The 21,479-nt window shown below is 53.1% G+C and overlaps 1 protein-coding gene across 39 annotated transcripts in view; it reads left to right on the forward strand.

Annotated features, from left to right (window-relative positions):
• The window catches only part of LOC101066428 (receptor-type tyrosine-protein phosphatase delta), a 185,460-nt gene that overhangs the window by 31,064 nt on the left and 132,917 nt on the right, over nt 1-21,479 (forward strand). For all 39 annotated transcript variants that reach the window (XM_029840574.1, XM_029840580.1, XM_029840577.1 and 36 more), the window contains exon 4: nt 16,459-16,487. The gene's annotated coding sequence lies outside the window, so the exon portion shown is untranslated. The remainder of the gene's footprint in view (nt 1-16,458; nt 16,488-21,479) is intronic.

Here is a 21,479-nt window from a genome sequence, read left to right on the forward strand (position 1 = left end):
GTTTCCCTGTCCAGGAATGCAGGTAGCACACGGAGGTCTGATTAAAAATTCAACAATACCGCAGCGGGAAAATCGAATTAGGAACGTGGCTGCCTTAGTCAATCAAGTGGCGGGCCGTGGAAACTCATCAGTGTGTCAGTACCGGAGCACGTGTGTGGGTGCGCGCACGCGTACACACTGGATAATCCCCATCCTGGACAGGCACAAACTGCAGTCTTCCACAACACTGAAGAAGGTAATTACAAATTAGGCCGGTCTTTGGATCACGAGGCAGGCAGCATTCTCCAGCGCATCACATCACCGCCGCGGCTCTACCGGGCCAACGCGGGCTTACACCGACCCAACAATGGCTCACGCCGCCTCGCCGTGACAAAAACACAAGCAGGCGTCCCGCGACAGCCCCGCCGGGGACCGCTGCCCTCGCGGAAGGCTTTAGCAAGAGGCTAACAGGAAGTCTGAAGGCAACCTGACCAGGTCCGAGAGGCACAGATGGTTCTGCCGGCCTCTACCGGGTGCCCAATACTTGGAGGTCCCCCAAAAAGTTCGAATCGACAAATTAGGGTACTTTTCTCAAAAACGCAAAGAGTTCCTGACCACGCAGGAAGTGGCAACTTCCCCCGGCACGTATGAAGATGTGGCAGGATGACAAGGCAGCGCGACGGTACCACGACAACCAGCGAGTTACGTCATTATTTGGAGCGAGCCGGCGCTGTGCGTGCACGCTCGTGCCGCCCGTCTTCACGGTCACAGCCGCCGTCATGATGTGTTCAAGGTGGCATGGCAGCTCAGGGGAGGGGGGAAGGGGGGGGCGCCGGGTGAGCGCCGAGGGGAATACCAGCCATCGAGACGTTCCAGTTCATGAAGTGTGCAAATCAGGCGTCGGGGGAAAAGGAGGAGGGACAGAGATTAGAAGGGAATAGAAGAGCTAGGCCAGGGCCAGACCACCTCATCTGGGAGGCGAGGGAGGGTGGGATTAGCCGGATAGAGAGGATGGGGAGGCAGCGAAGGAGAGCAAAGTGGAGAGGGTAATAAAAGAGAGCGAGCGGCGGCGAGATAATGGCTGAGGTAGAGGGTACGAGATCCAGCCAAGTAACAGCGACGGCGAGGAGTTGATCGCAGCAGGTACGCAGGCGGCGTCTCCGACGGAGCGCGCCGGTTGGAAGCAGCTTAGCTCCGACTGCCTTCCATCAAAGGGATTTTTTTCCTTTCTTGAAGAGGGGAGTTACGCCGAGAATTAACGATGGCGCAGGCAGCCACCTTCCACCCCGGCGATAAACAAGCGCGTTCGCCGGCTCCTCGTGTCATTTCAACCCCGAGGCATCAAAGCGCAGGGAAGAAAGTGACTTTGCCTGCATTAAGGTTTCATGAGTTTTTGTATGCCGATTCCTGCCCCGTGCGCCCGGTCACCATGGCAACAAAAGTGAAATTGTTTTTTTTATTTTTAAAAAAAGACTCAAGACATTACTTTTCTACCAAAGTAGGTGGTGGACGTGGACGCTCCGTCCCTCCTGGGACTCCAGAGCCTCTCGGTCACGTGACTGTGCTGGAAAATAAATGACTGTTATTTTCCGGAGCGAAATAATCGCGTCCGTCCTCGCGACAAGGATTTGGAGTGAAAAAGCCTAATGAGACACTGGAGCTCAACGGGCAGAATGTCTGAGAGGTTCTGCCACAGCGAGGGAGGGTTCCGAGCCCGTCTGACGAGGGTTTCGCTTCTCTCCGTTAGCTCTCGTGATGTAATCCATCTTCTGCTTAATTAGCAATAGGAGGATTGGAAGGGTGGGGGTGGGGTGGGGGGTGGGGGGGGGGGGGTAAAGGTGTCAGCAGATGCTGTTATGGATGAGGGTTGTTTGCTTTGAGCCTATTGGTTGAGCCCAGAGAGCTGCTGCAGGCAAGGACGCCATCATTTAATAGGAAGAGCAGTTTTATTGGCTAACGAAGGCAAAAACCGATGCAGGTCTGTCACGATGTCGAGAGCCTGGATTCGTTTGACTCAGACCTGAACGCTTCAACTCGAAGTCCCCAAGTTTCCCAAAATGCCAGTCAGACAAGGGTTGGACTGCCTGGTTAGCATCGCGCTAACTTGCAAAGCGACTTCGGGTAAAACCCGAACTCTCGACGCGACCGAACGTCAATACCCGCGATGCACTTCCTGCTTTGATGAGCCACCGCGGGATCGTAATTGCGCTCAGTTCCGGGCCTCACGCGGCGCCCAACCCACGCCCAGACAGCACCGGCGTGAAAGAGTCAGATTTATTACCGGAGCCTCAGATTAAATAACCCAGCTAGCTAAGTGAGGCCTCTCATGCGCTTTCCCACAAATGCCGAACAATATGTGCACTTCAGGTCATTCATATTTCATCTGAGTGGCTGTTGCGGGATAATGAACGGAGAGGAGGGAGCACGCGTGTTGTTGCTGTTAGCGCCGGCCGACCGAGGGGCCCTTCTCCAGGAAGAGACTCATTAGCACTGTTATTCAGACGTCTGAAAATTCGGATGCTTTTTTTTTTGTGTGTCTTTGCTGCTGAGGTGCCTGTCAGGACTCACGGGAGGGGTCAGAGGGGGCGGTCGTTAATCAGGAAAGACGGGAGCAACACCCTGGCATTCCCAGGATGAGAGCGTTGCTGGGAGCTGTGGGCTCCCGCTCTGATCAGAGCTCCAATTAAGAGCTGTGCCGCTTCATTCGTCAGCAGAGGCAGCAGAGACAACCTTTTGTTCCCCGGCTTTATATCACACTCCAGCAGACAAAAGCCCAGGAGGATTTAGGTCCATCTCACTTTAGGTGTCAACACAATGTGCTGTATTTGTTGCACGCCGGCCTGTTTTTGAGAAGGGCTCCATTTGTGAGAAGTGCACCATCAACATTTACAAGTGTGGAAGCCTGGAGGCAGAAAACATAAAACAGAGATAAAAGATCAACTCGGTGGTCGCAGATGAACCCAAGGACCTCGTGGCTGCCCCCTGCTGGACGCTGTTGTGAATATTTAAGCTGCGCTCATCACCGATGCTAAATTAACAACCAAGGCCCCTCAGATATCGACTAGCATAGCAAAGCGGAAGATCCGCGGCGTCGCATTAGCGTCCACTCCTGACGGCGGCTCTCTTAACCATGGCTAACTTCCCTGATTCTGTACATAAATAAAGAAAAAAACTGAAGAAGTCTTGTCGGCTCTCGTAAGGATCTTCCGATGCTTGACCTCCACTCACAGTGTGAATTCCGAAGTCTTCCCTCTTCATAAAATCCCTCTCGGCGGTCATAGCCAACCGCTAGCTTTATTGCCTGATGAGTCGATTCCACCTGTGCTGTCTTCCTTCCTAAATGGGGAGCCTCACATCGCGTTCCTCACAGTTTCCCTTCACACGGACACGCAGCTTTGTTCTGGTTGGGTAATCAGACCCCCCCCCCCAACACTGGCGTGAGTCAGTTCTCGTCTCTCTGAACAGCAGCGGCTCCATGGAAGAAGCTGTGAAAAGAGCTCGGCGTTTCTTTATCATGTATCTGAATGGAGACTCCTCGATACACGTTTCACACGATCAACGTCCAGATTTCAGATAACAGCTAGCTAGCTCGCTTAAAGGCCCAGCCCAGTGCATCGTTCACCCTAAAATCACATTTTCACCCCCTGTTCCGACATTTCGTGGCTCTTTTCTAATTGCAAAGCTGACTAATATTCATTGTTTGCAGATATGAGCAGCTCTGGGGTCTTAATATTACAATACTTTAAAACGCTAGCATTATTTGCTCTAATTAGAATTTTTGCCTTGTCTGCCCGCCGTCGTTTGTCTGCCTTTTGACAGCGAAACTCAAAAGAATATTGTTTGTTTCCCGGCTAATTGCGGCATGGAAAATTAAATGGCTTATAATTAGATTGAAACAATAATGAAAAGCACATTTATCGATTTGTCCAGTCAGAGACGGAGTAGAGCCAGACAGGCGGCGTGGGCCTCCAGTTCTAGACCAGCTCGCTACAGCTCCGCTAGCTCCGCTAGCTTGACCAGGTGTCATTAGCCATTGCACGCTAACCTGACAGCGGGGGGTAAAGGTCTTCGTAATAGATTACTCTGACTTTAGCGCCCTTGACAGATGTCTGCGGCCTCGCGGGGGTCTGGATGAGACTCCCTCTCTTCCATCTGCCCCCCCCCCCCCCCTCCATCTCCAGTCCTCCCGATGTCCTGGAGCCATCCCCTCCCTCGGCTCCGTGGCCGCTCAAGAATATGAAGTTTCAGCAGCGGCGATCTCGCTGGGGAAATCTAAGTTGACTTTCTATTGGATTACAGCTTCTGAGCTCCACATCAGGAGGTGATCAGATTCCCTCAGGTAAAGGTGGCGGCGGGAGCGGCGAGGCGGGAAGGGGGGGGGGGACCCTCCTCTCTCGGACCGTGGCTACAACTTTATATCTGGGGGTGTAAAAACTAAGGCTATTACTTTTCTCCAAATCCCATTTGGACCAACTCTAACATTATTGCTCGTCCTCCAATCGTTTGTCGACGTTCCCGCAGCAGATCGCCGCGTTTCTAAGCAGAGAAAAGATCCGTAATCCGGCTGAGATTGGACTGCCGATGCGAACGAACGGCCCGGTTAGGTCCCAGACAGAAGCCTCGCTGGAGCATGACCTCCTTCCTCAGACGGCAAATTTGCAAACTGAATTTGCTCAACCAGACGGGGGTTTCGGAAAAACTCCTGGATCCGAACCCCGCGCAGATGTGAAGGTCCTCCCCGGGCCTGCGTCGGGGGGTCTGTCTGGTCCTCCGGTTTCCCCCACAACCACACCGGCAGGCGGGGCCGGGCGCCGTCCTTGACCGTGACACTGACTCCAGATCTGGATCTGGTCCCTGAACGGCAGCAACATTAATCCTGGTGCCCTGAAGTTGCCAGGATTGATCCGTACAGACACGGTCGTCCACTGATCTATAGCCGCTGCTTCGGTTTTCTGCTCCCCACTGGGGTCATTTCAGTCCCCTCATCCAGTCCAGCGGTTCTGTGTGACTTTACAGGCTGTCAATATGCGTTGCTATGACAACGACCTGTTTCCAAAGAACTTCTGCTTCACTTGGAAAATGAACGTAAAGAAATCAAGTAGATTCCAGCAGAGCGAGGCAACGGCGTGCGGCGAGGACGCTGGGGGACGCCGACTGGCGATCGTCTGCGCCGCGGTCAGTAAAAACGCCACGTGGACGAGGTGGGAATCTGGCTCCTCGCCAGGAATGAGGGATCAGATAGATTCATCCCGAACGGTAATGGGACGAGAGCCGGGCCGCGTGACGAACGCCGCAGTCGGCGAGCGGCGCCGCGGAGATGGTTCATCCATTCGCTCCATCGCGGCCTGATTCTCAGACGCCCGTCTGATCAGGCTCATTGATCACACGACTGATGGGGAAAATGGCTCCTTTAGCGTGAAATATGCTTCTGTTGCAGACCTACGAACGCTCGAGGCAACGATAACCACCAGCGTCACGCCGCGGCGACCGCGCGTCTGCTCCCTTCGCAAAAGCCCCAAAACTCGGCCTGGTCGTCCCAGGCGGTGGCAGCTAAGGAGGCAGGAGCGGGTCGCCTTTATTTATCGATGGCGGTGTCCTGCGGCCACCTCTTCCGTCTCCTGATTGATATCGCTGCTGATCACAAATAAAGTCCTGGACTGTTCCGTTTTCCTGCATCAGGGAAGCACTTTATTCCGAGCCGAGCTGTCCGGAGAGCGCCCGGAGCGGCTTAACAGGCTCATAAAGGCGAAGGAGAGCGAGTCAATCAGCCGCTATTGAGTGGCTCTGTAATGGGCGGCCTGACCATCACACTCCCCGGAGAGGCAGTTTTGTTTTCCATTAAGACTGTCATTACACGGGGAGGCGTGACGCAACCTCCGACCGAGGGGATCCTGGCGGATTTAGATGGAGCGCATCCGTACGCGGCGAAGACGTCGCGGTTCTCGCCCTCGGCGGCCGTTTCCTCGCCGCGGCGGAGTCAAAGGAAAGGACAGTTTGCATAAGTCGCTCGGTGTCAACCCCCCAGCTAGAGGGGGATTTAATGCCGGTGCTCCGCGCCGGGTCGGGAGCCATTAGTCTTAATCGAGTGCCACTGTAATTGACAGGCCTCCCGTCTTTATCACGATAATTACTACAAATATCAGAGGCTGCGCGCGCTCTGCCCGTCCTCCAGAGCCAGAAATAGCAGTAAATGACAAAGACAGACGCGGAGCTTTACAGGAGCACCGGGCTGCGGCCCGCGCGTGACGGAAAGCGTCCTCGGGACATAAATACGGCCGTGTATATCATTCACAGGGAATGGAAAAGCCTCTGAGATTCAGCGGCCCCGTATCCTGATGGCTGACTGATTGCTCTCTGCGGGCCCCGGCGGAGTGTCAGGAGGATGGATGAGGTGGCCCAGAGTGACGGATAGCTTCCAAACGGGGGCTGCTCCTCTGGCAAACGCAAGCTAGCGGCCATATCTTTTAAACGCTGGCAGTAATTGACCAGCAGGTGCGTTAGCCGGTCGAGGCGGCGCCGCGTTAGCGTTCCAGAGAAGCCGGTGGCTCCATCACTGGGCGCGAACTGGTGGATTTGACAGAGACGGCAGGTGCGGCGCTCGTACAGTAACGAGCAGGAGCGAGCGGTTTCGGATTCGTCATATTCCCCGGGACAAGCTTTAATTCCGGCCGACCCACACGCAGGATATCAGGAAATCAATACTGCTTTGCCGTGTCTGCGGCTGCGCTGGATGGGCCTAATTGAAATGTATGAGAGAGGCTGCTAAATGATCTGTGCCGGCGAGGGAGCCGGAGTGATTGCAAACATATGGAACGGTTCCTTAGACAAGAGCAACATTTGTACGACGCCGGGAGAGAAGCGGGGGAGAGCGGAGCGGCACAAATAAATGGGAAAGAGAAAAAGCTGGGAAAGATGTGGCCACGGCGGCATGATCAAGCCATCAAACACAAATGACACGGCGGATGTGTGGTTTTTGTCAATCCTAGGCTGAAACGCCACCGCCCCCCCCCCATCCCCGACCTGCCTGTCTGCTCCCCGTCTCCCAGTGTCAGAGTCAATACGGCGGTTTTCATTCAAACCCGTTTTCCATTCCCCCCTCGCTCTCTAATAAGCTATCGACATTCTGCTTAGTAATGACTGCAGGAGCAACGGCTCCAGAATGAGGAATAAGTGGAAGTGGCGTCCTTTAACCCCCCCCCCACCCCTCAAAATAACTCAGCACCTATTGGTCAGTTTAATTGGACCCTGTCTGAAGGATAAATGGGAAAGTTCCCTGGCGGGGGCCAGGCTGCTGCCCCGGGACTTTGTGGTCAAACCAGAACACTCCAGCGAGTCCCATCAGGGTAAAACACCTTCGCAGGAAACTTCTAATCCCCCTTTAAAGCTTAATTCTCCCAGTTAGCATCTCGACCCTGGCTCCCCCCACAAAGCTTAATGACACAGGCAACAAGCAGGTAGAGATGTTTGGGCCTCTCACCCCCCCGTGAGCTTCACCTTTTAAATCCATCCCAGGATGATTAAAACCAAGCTGCGCCTCAAGACCGGGAGACGAGCTCGCGGCGCTAGCACGCTGCACGCCAGGGTCGGAAATGGAGACGTCATCGCAGGAGGAGGCTGTGAAATCAAAGCATCAAAGCTTTCTCAAAGTTTGCAGAGCCACAAAACACACAATAATGATGATTAGCACATCAGGGGCAGGAGAAGCTGACTGACAGGTTGGATTTAGCCGTGTTTGAAGCCGCACGCGCGCTCTCTTAACACCGCCAATATTTCTGTTTCTCGATGACCCACTTCAGAGCGGGAAGCTCCTCGGAGTGAGCGCGATCCAGCCAGTTGTGTACAGATGTGCTAATCCTTTTGTTTAAATACATCTGACAAGTTCATTAAGCCGCTAAGCCACACGCGCTCCCAATCCCCCCCCCCCCCCCCCCCCCCCCCCCCCCTTTTTCCTCAGTCCTACCAACCAAAAGCGGCTTTCTCCGACTGCATTGAGACGGTAATTAGCGTGCAGTCAAATGGGAGGATGGCAGGCGGAAACACGGCGCTCTCGGCCGTGGCCGCACGCCAGCAGAGCCTGTTACAGTGTGGGCGCCCAGACCGCCGCGGAGCCACGTGGAGCGCCGAGAGCGGCCGATCCCTCGTTTGAGGATTTGACAAATCCGGCTGAAACTGAAGCACTTTGGGGTTTATCCGGAGATAGATGTGATCGCGCTGTCATTTTAACGCCCTTTTTCTTCTCGTTCTTGATTTTGTGTTTTTCATCCTCAGAATTCTGAGTGATGTCGCACGAAAACCGCTTCAAAATAAGAAGAACTGTGATTTTTCTTGAATGAGATCGAAAGGAAAATCCCAACCAAATTAATCCTGCGTTCCCTTCATGCTAATAAAGCCGCCTGTTTCGATGCTAACGAGCTGGAGAGCTTCTGTATTCGTGTGATCGCAACTTGGAAAACCTCGCGCGGACCGGCAGTATTTTCATAAATCAGATAATAAAACCCAACATTCTGCATCTTTCCAATTCTCTCCGCCTGTTCGCTCGCCAGCTTTCCGGTAACGTAGCTGCCAACTTGGCAGCGTTAGCCGGGTGCTGCACTGGTGGCGGCAACCAGCCGTCCCTGCCAGCTCCGTGATTGCCGTGATCCCGTTTAGGCGCGAGTATTACATGACCACCTGGAAGGCGCCGAACACCTGGGCGCAGCTTTGCGTTCGCCGCGGACCGTGAATGAAGCCACGTTCTCCCTCTCGCCATCATGTGGTGCGCACCAGTGGTTAGCCATTGTTTGGAGCCGACGGTTGTTGACAAATTATCGCATCGGACCTGGTCAGCTGGGAAAAACGGTGCACCGCGGATCAGGAAGCTTGAATTACCAGTGGTGATGAATTTGGGATTAGCGTCGGTGGAAATTCGGTATCAGGCCACATGGCGGCTAACTCAGGAGTCCAGCGGCAACTGTAGGCGACACTAGCTTCCTCACTGTCGCGCTCCGCACTATAAAAAACAGCCGATTCCGATTTGGAAGACTGCGAGGTCATTCCACAAAAGTTCCCAAAGCAATTTTCTCGACCTCTGGCGCCCTGCTTCCGTCGTCCTGATCGTTTTTAATGTTGCTTCTCGTTTTTACAAGTTTGTTTTCATCTGGAGGATTAACCGTTTCCCTTTCTGTTCGCCCATTTAACCCTGACCACAATACACCTGTATCCAGACTTCAACCTATAATTGACACAGAAAGAACCTAAAGACTCATGTGAGCGCTTCTAAACGATCAGACGCGTTAGCATTACCGCGTATTGGAGCCTCCTTCGATGCTTTTGAAGCGACCGGTGCTCATTAAATGTGGTTCCTCTTGGTTGGGAACCACTTACCACGGCAGGATATAAAAGCTGCGCTTCGGCGAGCCTTAGAAGGGGGGGCGTCTCTTTTTGTGTGGCCTTGACAATGGAGCTCACAAGGGCCATCAAACCCAGCTCTCCCAGTCCAAACCCTCCCAAATGTCCCTCGCCGTTATCCTCAGAAACAGAAAGGAGAGCCGACCGTGACGATGCTAAGGTGAACTAACCTCAGATTAGCTCCGGTCCTGCGGGTGGTTGTGAGGGCACAACTCTGCTGCTCATGTGTGAATAAGTAATTGGCTTTAATTAGACTGTTAGGTTGGACAGGGTCCCTGAGGAACGCCGTCCAGCTCTAAACCGAGCTTAATTTACCCTGCAGGCTGCTTTAGTGAGGTCGGAGGTTTCTAAGTGTTGATACTGAAGCATCTGTTTGAGCTCGGATCGGGCCGACGGACCAGACGACCGTAAACGTGTCGACGGATCGATCGACCCCTCGAGAAGAATCTCAATAACAGATTTCTTTGACACTGAAATGATTTTTATTGATCCTGACATTTCCTCTGCTGAAATAATCGGACTGATGCTACCAGTATCGACCGCTCGGGGTTCCCAGAAGGCGCCTCTTTATGGATCGGATAACCACTGACTTTTCCTCAAATTCCAAATTTTCTAAGAAATGTCCAAGCAGCAACTGGACTGGAACCCAATGTCCACAACTATAAATCTCAGCATGTGCTCTGAATTGTCCATTATTTTCACTTAAGGTCAAATGTTCCGGCTAATAGCGCTGCTTCTTTGAGCACGCGAGCTAAGAAACTGCTACACTCGCTATAGCCGACCTAAAGCTGGGGTATGTACATAAATCTGGCATTTCTCCTGGGGAGGAGCCGCTTATGCTAGCAACCTGGTTTAGAGGTTTGCACAAGTGCCCTTGTTATTATTAGTCTGGGTCGGTAGTGGCCTTTCCCCCCGGAACATTGATCCCATAACGTCTCCTGAGCAAACATGCTAAAGAAAAAAAAGAGTCTCTGCAACTTCATATTTAACATTCCATAAGAGACAGATTCTCTGACCCCTGAGACACAAAACAAAGCTACTCCGACAAACTAAAGCTACTCCTAATGCTGGGATTATTTCCAGTTGCCTTTTATCTACAAATGCTGAATTTTCGTTTCAATCGCGGCGTGGGGGGAGGGGATCGGGCGCTAGCTTTGCTTTGCTTTTTTTTAAATCCGCTGGAGAAAAGAGGTGCAACCAGAAAAAGACTGTAATGATGCTGGACAGGTAATGAACGGGGGAAAGTGGGGATGATTATCAGGAGACAAAGTGACAGATCGAAAGATCTAAGTGAAAGAACAAAGGAGGGAGACAGGCAGGTTGAGCTGGGGGGGTGGGGGTTGTTGAAGCTTCACGCACGCTGAAGCAGAACAGCAACATGAGTCGGACCCAAAGGGTGGGAGAAAATAAAAAACACATTTTTATGAATTCAGCGGGAATTTTAACAGTTTTCACATTTTTCCTCTGATCAAAGGCGACTTTAGCATACGACTGTGCTATCCTAGCATGTGTGCTATCCTAGCATGTGTAGCCCTGCCAGATCCCGCCCCCAGAACCCCGATTAGACGGCAACGGTGTGAGAAATGGTTGCATCTTCAACTCCAGTTTCAGGCATTTTATGGAGCAGAGCGGTTTCCCGGGACTTCGTGAGGCTAGCTCCACGTGCGTTGAGCGTAAATGCCGCGGTTGCCTCCTGCACTGCCTGTCTCACTTTCACACAAACAAATCCACACAGGCTCCTCTCATCTCACCAGGGAACATCTCCGCTGCCAGTGCAAAAAATGGCGTGGAACAGATGGCGTAGCTGCGATTGAAGCCACCTACCGCCATTCCCACAACTTCCCCATCTCCCCACCTTTCCACCCTCTCGTTTGCCGACTGCACCCCCGTCGGTGCGCTCCGATCCGCCGCCGCCGCGTCCTCAATGACATCCTGGCTCGCCGTTCTTGCCAAAGAGGCCCGGGCTCCTCGGGAGCCCCGCAGCGCGGCACAAAGTCAGCCAAGATGAGAGGAGGTGGGGGGGGGGAGCCACCCCCGGAAATCAGCCGAAATCATTTTAAGACATTCTATTTTTAGCCCAACACAGATTTGCAGAAGTTTCTGATCCTCAACTTTTTCGAGGTTGTCACTTGATTTCACCGAAAGCGGCGAGCAGAATATCGTTAGTGTGTATGCCGATGACGTAATGCCGTTTCTAAACAGGCGTTTGAGGATATTGGCCAAATGCTGAACACCTCACGGACCTAAAAACCGAACATTTCAGGGCTAACACCCTCGCTACCGTTTGAGTCTCTCCCCCGCTGCACCCCCCCCCCCCTCACACCTTTGGAAAAACATGCCGGGCTAGTTAGCGCCAGTCATGTAAATCAGATAGTTAGCAGTTACAAAAAAAACCCAAAAAAACCCGCAGAGGTGTTTTTAATAGCAGAAGAGGTGTTGATTAGTGTCAGAAAAGACAAAGCAGGGAAGGAGCTAGCTGCTCTCACACCCGGCTGCGTTTTCTCACGTCTCATTCAAGGCGTCCGTCTCCGACAGCACGCGTCCACGCATCATCAAAGCGCCCGCGCCCACCCTGGGGGAGACCGCCGCTCATGCATAATGCAGAGCTGCACATTTTGGATGCTAACATCAATAATGTTGGCAGCAGGGAGAGCAGATCAGGATGTGATTAGAGGGGAGAAACACTGACGCCGATACGGTTGCACGCTCGGATACGAGCGACAGCAGTGGCTACTTTTAGCATTCCTGTTGACGTAAAACCCAGAACCGGGCCCGTCCGCCGGCGCTACGCTATTCTTCCACCAGGTTTCCACTGGAGCTCTGGGTTGGAAATGTCTGGAGCCGAGCACGACACGGCCCCCTCCCGGCGCCGGGGCTTTTACCACCAACCCCGAGGCGTCGTTTCCATCTCATCCTCAAAGTTTATCTGCGTCTTGGTTACGCGCCGCACGCCGGCGAGCCGCGGCCCCGATCTTCCCTCCGCTCCCGATTCAAACCCAACATCCCTGCGAGGTTTTACCGGAAATAAATAACGGTTTACAAGGCAGAACATCTCCGGCGCTCCGGGACGGCGCCCGCACACCTTCGCTAACGTCGGGATTTTCATCTTCCCGAGCAGCTCGGGCTCGTCCAGCTAGCCCCCCCCCCCGTCGCTCGAGCAGATGGCAGAGAGGTCGAAGCGCTTTAATGAATTTTCAAAGGAGCCGCGCTGGCAATATTAAAAGGTGCTCGCTAAACTTAAACACAGCTGATTCCACAGCCGGGCGATACACACACACACACACACACACACGCACACACACACACACAGAAACACCAGTATTACTTTTCCCACAATCCAATAACATCCTCAAACAGAGGGAATATCCCAGCCTACACACCCAAACACAGCTAATTAATTCCATTAGAGCGACAGACACCCTGTGGAAGGTCAAAGGTCGACTTTAATGACGAGCCTACATATGGCAGATGCCGCGACGCCTCGCACAGAGGAGCAAGCGCCATTCTGCCGATCCATCTGTCCCGTGGTAATGACCGCACCTGGCCCCCCCTACGGCCGCCACGCGCAGGTACGCGAGCCCTCAGCAGTTGGGCGGCGGCGCAGGAAAACAATTAAAACGCAATAAGTGTCCTCAGACGGCGAGATGGTGCTCGCTCATTAGGTCCAATCAGCTGCGTGATACCGGGGGGGTGGGGTTAAGAGGTAAAGGGAGGAAAAATGAGAAAATGCTAATGGCTACACGTAAGCGTGGCGTTCGGCCAGCGTCCACGAAGAGGACGCGTGACTTTAAAAATGACCACCAGAGAGACAGAAACGCGCTCGTGGCCTTTAAACCAGACGGCGCCGAGCCTGACAGCCGCCCGATGGAGTTCGGAGTTAGCAGCAGCGCTCGTCAGGCTGTCGTTCACACCTCAGATCAACAAAAACGCCATTTTTTCCTCTCTTGTTCTCTCCAGTCTGGCTTCCGTTCTGGCTTGTGTAAACTTCTAGATTCTTGAGCAGGCTGTGCGGGCCCGGGCCATCTGTAGCCACCGCTAGCGCCTCGTTAAACCTTTGTTGGATCAGAGCGGGGAAAAATAATCATCAGGAATGTTTATGTCGGCTCAGATGGAAGGGTGCAAGCTCCGGCGGCATGGCGGATCGCACAGCAGCGGCGTTCCCTTCACACCCTCGCCGTGTTCAGGCCTTTTCACAGCGAACTGGAGCTCAGCCAGCCGGAGCCATTTCCTCCCATCACATGTAACGGGAACATGTAAAGAAACAGCTGCTCCCATTTCACACTGGTGAACAGGTTAAATGGTGACGCGGGAGGAAAAGGCTGGAAAAGCGGACTTTAATTAGCGAACGCCAGTGAGGCAGCAGCCATTTTAGACAGGATACGCTAACATGCTAAACATGACAGCGCTTTTTCTCCAGCACCATTAGGACACTTTTTAAAGGAAAAAAAAAAAAAAACCCACTTCTGTTGGTAGTTAACAGAGAAGAGTGACACAAAGGAGCTAATTTGAACTTTTCGGTAGGTGTAGTCGGCTGTCAGCGGCAGAACTCACCAGCTCCCCTGACGCCCTTTAAAGAGCACCGTTGTCCCGCTTGTGTTCCGTGATGAATGAGGAAAGTCAACACTGGCTGTGTCAGAGAGAATCTCCCAGGGGGAAGCCGATGTCCTTCTCATCGCGTCTCGGGAGGCCTGGCTACGGAGCGCGGCGCACGCCCCGCCAAGGGCAGATCATGTCTGGCGGAATTTAATCCCAAATTCCAGACAAAAACATAATAAGTGACGCCGGGAATTCGTCACGCTCGGTTGTCTTAACTGCAAGGCGCCGAGCGCGCGTTCCAAATGTGACCTTTAGGAAGGGAAGCGCTCCGTCGCGGTGCTTCCCAGCATCAATTTATTGGCTTTTTTATGGCTAAAAAGCTGAAAAGAATCAAACCATCCATCTCACTTCTAATATAACAAGCCAGGCTAATTTGCCATCAGAGTCCATCTCATTAAAAGCCCTCGCCTAGATCCGAACCATCCAGCGCGTCTCCCGGGAATCAGAACGGGAATTTCTCGCATCTGTCTGTTGGTGCAGGGAGCAGAAATGACGGCAGACTCTCGGAATCAGGCGTGCTGGAGATGAGAGGTGGCCGCGGCTAGAACAAACACATCTGTTCCCACCAGAAGCTCTCAGATCACTTCATCTCTGCAGACGGATGGAGGAGAGCTTTTGTCAACTTTGTCACCCTGGAGTATTTAGATTTAAAAAAGTTAGCAGTCAAAGGCGCTAATCCTGGCTCAAATCATAGATAATGGCAAATTAGCTTCCTCGCTCAATTCCAGGGGGTTTTATCTGAGAGTGCTCCTTTGGGAACTTTTCCACGTTGTCTGAAAGGTTCTTGCTAGCTCTGGTAGCTGAATCCTAGCGACTATGCTAGGATTCAGCTACCAGAACTACCACGACCCGGATGACCGAGAACCTTCACGGACATCGTTCTTGCTGGCGTTTCTCTGCCGCTCGCCAGTCGACAAGTTTCCGAGGCCTCTTTCAAAAGTCCGCTTGGACGGAATTCAGGTTGTGCTGGAGCAGAAACCACTCGGAACCGCCCGGCGTGCCTTCGGTAAACCCCTTTAAGTGGCAGCATCCTTAGGATTTTGTAATTCCTCCCAGCACCGACCACTCCAGACATCCCCAAATCCCTCTTTGCCAACAGAGAAAAGCCAGCGCGAGGAAAGGGGGCTCCTCAGTTTGTCTTTGGCTGAAAAAGTTTCTGTGCAAAGGTTCGGGTTCTGCGCAGCATAACTAAGACCCTGGAAGCAGCTTATCTGCTTAAAACAGGAGGGCAGGAGAGGGTGAAAAAAGCCTCTCAGCCTTCCGTCTGTTTCCTGGTTGACGGGCTGGACTCACTGAAGCCGCCGCAGCTCCGGTTTCTCCCCGAGGTTCGACCCACCGCCACCAATCTGCTCTAATCCACTTAAAGCCCAACACTACGTCCAACGGCTGCGACCATCCAGGCTTGTGAGTTTCCACTCCAGGACCGAGAAAACGATCAATGATCTCGACTGTACTGCAAGTGTCTCGGCGCCTTCCTCCCAAACAATAGCGATGCTAATGTGGCCCAAACCCCAGGTGCTTCCCGTGCCCCTTGAAGTGTAACATCAGTCCGTGCCGAGCGTTCCCCGGGGCCCAATTTTCCCAGTGTGAAGCTTCAAGGTCCTCGGTGGAGCTCTGTGTTTAGCAGCGGCTCGTGTGAATGTGTGTCAGCATCGTAATGAGGGACCCAGAGACACAACGTCTGTATTTACGCCTCTGTGGGATAGAGTCCTCCTGACACGCTAAAGCTGCGACGTTCCGTCACGTCCCGCCGCACCAGAGGCTGAAATTCCACAAAACACACAGCAACGTAGCTTCCCGTTGCTAACGCCATGTGAAAATGCACCTTCCCGGAGTGTCCTACTTCTCTGGTTCTGAAGTGGAATTTGCAGCTCGTGTTTGTTCGTTAATCCCACGTTAGCAACACTTAACTAGATCACTGGGAACGTCGCGCCATGCAGTCGGAACCTTTGTTCCTTTCCTTCTGGACCACAAGGCAAACCTGGACTTGAGAGCTCGGCGCTCCCTCTCACAGCCAGGAGCTGCTGCGGAGGATGTTTTTCCATCCTCGCGTCTGCTAATCATCTCTGTGGCCGCACCGGTCGGCTGTTTTGCCGTGCTGAGACCACATCAGGGTCTCTGGGGGACGCTTCGGTTCGCCGTCGGCGCCGAAATTAGGGCAGTCGCTAACAAGCTCGGGGAAACGCGGCAGAGGTCGGAGCGCCGGGGTAGCGATGTTTGAGTGCTGCTAAATCAGCTCAAAGGCAAATGCGGAGCGGGAAGACCCCCCACAGACGGGGGCCCGGCCGTCATCATGGATCATGTTCCGTGTCGTCTCTTCACATATCGAGAATGTTGAGTTCTTGTGGGGTAATTTTAGCCCTTTAAACTTCCTGGATGAATAAATGATGCCCCCTCACCGGGGATTATTACGGTCTCTCAGCTGAAAACTCAGCCTGTGTTCTGGTTCTGCTGGCTGTGCACTAATTTGCTGACATTTCTCTCCCCCCCCCACAGATGTGACCGACTCTTCGGCGCTACTATAGGTAAGGCTCATTTCTCACAGTCTCACTTGTGTGTGCGTTGTGTCTTTGGGACCAGCATGAATGTATAAACACAGAGGACAGGGTGGGGGCTGGGTGGGGGCCGGGTGGGGGCTGGGTGGGGGCCGGGTGGGGGCTGGATGTACGCAATGCTCTGCAACCCGTCATTCGCCCACTTTTGTACTGCGCCCTCCATTAGAATTTGATTCAAATGAGCGTGGAAAGGCCCAGGAACAGCAGCGGCGTTGACGCGGCTAGCACCGACGGCTCCCGTGTCTCCACCGTGGCGAGCTTCTGGACATCCCAGCGCTCGTCTGTTCCTTCCACGTACCAACACAGCCACTGGTGCCGCCGAGTGGTGGGATATTTTTACCTTTTGGTGTTCTACCTACGAGCAGATGTGCACACGTAAACACATAGATAGCATTGTTAGCCTTCTTCAGGAGTAGAGCTCTTTCAACCGGCGGTTTTCCTTCTTTCATCGGCAAAAGAACGGACTGTCGAGCAGAACAACCACAACAGAACCTCCTCTGGTGTTCGAGGATGCCCTCAGCAGGCTCCGAGAACGCGACGGAGGTCAACGGCGTGATTGAATCCATGTGGGCGGGGGCTCCGACACGGACAGCAAGGCCTTCTGAGGTCGCCCGTGGCTCCGAGCATCTGTTCCCGAGTAGATATCACTCATCTGATCTCCAATCACAGGACTGGCGCGCGCTGATGCTGCTCTTTGTTAGCGGGTCCAGCCAGGGACGCGCCGCACCACCCGGGCCGGCATCTGCAGCGCTGGCCGACTGCTCGGGAGCAGAAAACCTCTGGCTAGCGGAGAATAATAAGTACCCGTGGGAAGCTGCCAGATGGACATTCACCGTGAGCTGGAGAGGGAGGAATCTGTCAGACATCACAGAGGTGGGGGGGCAGCGCTCGCTCGCGCACGCACGCACGCCGCTACTCGTCGAGGATAAAAGCCGCTGGAATCTTAACGCACATCACATCTCCGTGAGGCGTTTGTGTTCGTTCGAGGGCGGCGTTTCACAGTAGATTAGTGCCACCTGCTAAAGCGACGGCTTTAAGTGACGTGTGGATAACGGCGGGGAGATAGCAGCAGCCGCGCGGACGCAGTCAGCAACGCCGCAAATTAGCCTCTTCGCTTCAGTCTGTCGGTTTGACGCTAACCTCAATTTAAGGCTCCTGAAAGGAGATAAAAATCCCAGCTGCCTGCGCACATTTTCAAGCAGACCGAAGACGTAACTTTTGTTATTTTGTCATCAAGTCAGCGGGGCCACGCCCACTCTGCTCCGATTGGTCGGGAACGACCTCCAACCACCGAGTTACTCCTAATTTACCCGTGAATCTAATCTACAACACACCCCCAGTCAAACGAACCCTCCTGCTGGAGGACGATCATCCTTGAAGAGTTCAAAAAAAAAAACGTCGGGCGCACGGAAACACAAAGGTATATCCGAGGAATTTCAATCGGTTCGTTATGCCATCGGAAGCTCCGGGGCCTCAGAGGCGAGGAGAGGGAGAAGGGAAGAGCACAAAGAGTTCACGCCGGTATCATCAGCGGCGGAACGGGTCCTTGATTCTCTCCGACAATCTGTGCGGCAGCTATTATTGCGTTACGTCTGGCAGCGCTACCCTCAGACAGGAGCGGATCGGCGATACGACATTGGCAGGGAAGGAAGCGTCGCTGGCTGCTAAGTTAAGCCAATCTGGTCTAAAAGTAGATCCTCGCTTGGTGGGAATTCTGAAAGGGCCGGCACGGACACTTTCCAAAGCACTGCTGGCTTTGTAACAGTCGCGTGTGGCTTCTTCTGAAAGGCTTCTTGCTTTATTTATCCCTCCGAGGACGCGAATAATGCTATTCATGGATAACAGAGCTCTTTCAAGCTTCCATCTGGGCTCTGCAGACTCAGAAAGCCACACTTGTACGAAACCAAGGACACGGTCCTAATTTGGTGCGTTTGTTTGGATAATTATCCTCGCTATCGATCATCGGTGGATATTTGTGTTTGCCCTCCGTGAAGAGAGGAGGCAAAAGTCAAGAAGATCTCACCGCGCTCGGCCTATCGCGGGCAATCAAAAGCCCACACTATTAGCTAACGACGATAGCTCGCTGCTGTGGCGGGTTTTAATGTGGCGCGCTCTCTTTTGGCCGTGCCCTCTGGGTAACCGTCCATTTCGCTAATGGTGGATTTTTCAGGCAAGTGTTGAAAGCCTCCTGGGGGAGATTAAAGTTATTTTTTCCCCGTCTTACCCTTGTTTTTATAAAGACCAACCACTGTTGGGAAAGTAGCGGGACAAAAACGTAAGCGGTGGCTTCCTAGCGGGACTTTTCGACGCGAGGGTGACAGCTTCACCGGTTGTAAACGTCTTTTTTGGTCGAATGTTCACGGGGCCAATTATTTCCTTATTAATCACTCATGATGGCAGCTGACGGCGCACGTGATTAGCCATGCTACACGGCAACACCGAACGTTTGGATATCCCTGCAAATGAAGCCGGGCGGCTGTCGGGAACAGATGGTGCATCTTTAACTTTCTCAGCTGCGCCGGGCTCACCAGCGGAGGCTTTAGAACCTGGCGGGGAGGGAGCGGCATTAACGCCGAAGGCGCGCTGAAACGTCCTTTCCCCGTTTCTTCTCCTTCCTGTTCTATTTGACGTCCGCCAAGCCTTTGATGCTCCCTTCACAGGACAACACGTGCACTGTGAGCATGCGCGGCAGGCTGCTGGGCACCTCATTTGAGATCGTGAGCATCACGCTGGAGCTATTTTATCTGTTTTCAAAGCTCCGAGCTACCTACCTGCAGGTTAGTCCTGTTTTTCTGAGAGACGAAATGTCTTCGTGGGCACGGCGTCTTTCTCAAGAGCTCGCTTTCTCCTCCTCTCTCACCCTCCTTTGATATCCCCCGCTCGCCCACCCCTGGAACCATCGATCCCAGACCATCGAGTGTTTCCACAAACGGCTTCTCACTCAAAGTCGTGCAGGTCCGAACCTGCTAACGTCAAGAGCGCGAAGAGGAGGCAGGGCTAAGCACCTCCAACCGACGTGACGGCGTTCCACCGGAACCGCCGCGTGAGGTCTTGGAATCACGGAATTCGTAACCGCGACTAAAGTTGTTCACACTTTAGAGTCATTGTTTGGAAATGAAATGAATATTGCTTCATAAAAACCTCCAGTTCTTTCATGCTAAGCCTCGGCTAATGTGTGAAAAGCCTGATACGTCCCAGCTTGCGCGCCAACCGACTCCCCCTCCCCCACGCTGCCTCCGTCTATTGTTATTCCCGCGCCGACGTCTCTCTAATAAGCAACGTTAATTAGCCTGCTCTTCAAAAATACAATTTCCTTTCCCGTACGAGGGTCTGATCATTAAGCGAACAAAAGCTGTCAAACACGACGGGTTCGGCTGATTAGAAGCGCCGCCATTAGAAAACTTGGTGGAGAAACAATCGGGGGACTCTACTCGGCCCGACATCGTCGTTTGAAGAGTTGCCACAAACAGAAACGATGATCCTGTCGTGTGTTTTCACGCAGCTCCTCGCGTACGTGTTCGTGAATCCAGTTTTAATCGCGCAGAAAAGTCCAACAACATCTGGTCCATGCTGCACCCGCGTTGGAGAGTTGAAGGCCGCTGGATAGCGACCTTCTTCCCTGAAGGTTGAAGGTCAGAGGTCATCCGGTGGCCGGTCCATCTGCCAGTCTGGCTGGATGTTAGCAGTCGGATCCTCGTCTCCAGTGGCTAAACTCCACCGATCATCTGCACATGAGAGCTAAGCTGCCAGAACATCCCCACAGTAAGCTAATGCTACTCTAACGCGACACGCGATTTTTGGTCCATCTGGACCGAACAAACTGGCCAATTCGCCACTTTTACTCGTTTTTTTAAGCTAGTTTTCTTGTAAATAGTCCGACCAACAGTTGCTAATTATGACACAACGAATTCTGAGGCGACGGGCTGCAGGTTTGAAGTGGAGAGTTCAACAAACCCCCCCGACGTGGCAACCGAGCTGGATTAAAAGACGGAGCTGTCCGTGTCGACAGCTGCATCGAGTAAAACAAACGCCGTCTGTTTCATCAGATGTCGGCGACATGGACGACTAGAGGAACACACCTATGTGTGCGCTGCTACGCTATTCCGAGCGCAGCAGCCGGCCCTGACTAAACGTGTTCTGTCGAATCACCTCAGCTAGCGTCAGCTAGCATCAGCGCACCATTTTAGGTCCTCTGAACCAGAGCGCCGCTCGACTCTCATTGTTTCTGACAGGTGCCAAAATAAAAACTCCCGTTAATTAGTCCCATTTGGGCTCCCACAAACAGGAGTCCTCAACCCACTTTGGTCACACTCAGGGCCTGAAGTCAGAGGAAATTTTAGCTCAGATGGGATTTTTTTTAAATTCCTGACCCACGCAGCGACGGCCGCGGGGGAAGGGGGCTCAGGGTGACGGCGGTTTACCCCCCCGATGGGACAGAAAGCAGGAAAGATTCCAGAATCAACAGAATCAAAACTAAACGAATGAAATTTTATTACCCCAGTCAGTAAAAAAAAAAAAAAAAAAAGAGTCCTTCCCGGGTGATTACCGGCGCCACCACTCCGCCGCCGAGCGCTCTCTCACGGGAGGCAAGGAAACAAAAATGTAAGATAGCGCGAAACAGGAATAACAAGCTGACAGTGCACCGTCAGCGGCGGGGGGATAATCTTCAGCAGGGTTTTTTATTCCACCATAAATACGGGAGTTCACCTGCTTCGCCCTTCCTGTTTTATCTTTTACTGCGGCAGAATTGATCGATTTATTCAGCTGTGAATAACCTTTCACATCGAGAGCTAATGTCATCAATCATACATCGCCGAAACGTGCTTATCCATTATTTATGGGCGTGAACTGCGAGAGAATTACACTTAAAGCAGTAATAGACGGCGGCGGCGTGCGTCCGCGACCTTCGGTCCCGACCGTCACCTGGACGAGCAAAAGCTGCCGCGGCGGTTTCTGATGGGG

This window comes from Takifugu rubripes, chromosome 8 (genome assembly GCF_901000725.2).
Source record: "Takifugu rubripes chromosome 8, fTakRub1.2, whole genome shotgun sequence".
In the NCBI taxonomy this organism is placed as follows: domain Eukaryota; kingdom Metazoa; phylum Chordata; class Actinopteri; order Tetraodontiformes; family Tetraodontidae; genus Takifugu; species Takifugu rubripes.